Genomic DNA, 962 nt, shown 5'->3' on the forward strand with positions numbered 1-962 from the left:
GCTGAAATCCGGGGTTAATCCAACCTAGTTAGTTCAATACTAGCAGCCAAATAACAAGTAGAAAGCAGATGAGAAGTAGGAGGAATGTTACTATCAATGTCACTATCACATTTCCTTAACTGTTCAGACAAAGGCTAAAGTGAGAAGCTCGAGATAATTGGAAGAATGCAGTTTTGTCCAGCATCTTTTTGCAAAGCAACAAAGACAATTAGAGTTTTTGGAACTCTAAAAATAGCACCACCACAGACATGTATCAGAATAAGAAGCCTGCACCAGAACATAACAAAGGGGACTGACATTCACCTGTTTCACCTCTGATTTTACCTTGCTTTAGTTGACTCCCTTTTGTAATATATTTATTTTATGTTGTATGTTTCCTAGATGGATTTGTAGCCTTTGGATCAATCGTACTCAACCTAAAGCTAGCCTATATAATGACCAAGTTTCTACTGAATTCAGCAGACTTTTGATGAATGAAAATTTAAACCTCGAGAATTCTCTCAACTTTCAAACATGTGCATTGCTGGAGTTTGAGTCCAGGCCTGTTAACTGAATTGTGCTTTGCTATAGTTAGTTGAACAAAGTCTGTTGGCATAATTGAGTCAATCATGTGCACTGTTATGGGTTCATTCAGTTGTGTTCTTTTCAAGTTTGAGTCTTAACCATGTGCCCTGCTGTGGATTTGAGTCTTAAATTTATTAAATTATTATCTTAAGTGTCTTGTGCCTTGCTGTGGAGCTTGAGGTCATAATTATATTCAGCTACCAGTCCAAAAATCCAAAGAGTCATCCAGTTCAACCTGTTCTACCCTGGAATAATAACTGTCCTAGGGTATTACACTGCAAGAAGCATCAACCGGAGGCTCAATATACCTTAGCCTCTCCATAAGCCACACTTGGAGGATTCTAGGGGACCCAAACGAAGGAACTTCTCCACAAGAACCCTTCTTGTCCGAAGCTTGG

This window comes from Silene latifolia, chromosome X, assembly GCF_048544455.1.
Source record: "Silene latifolia isolate original U9 population chromosome X, ASM4854445v1, whole genome shotgun sequence".
Classification (NCBI taxonomy): domain Eukaryota; kingdom Viridiplantae; phylum Streptophyta; class Magnoliopsida; order Caryophyllales; family Caryophyllaceae; genus Silene; species Silene latifolia.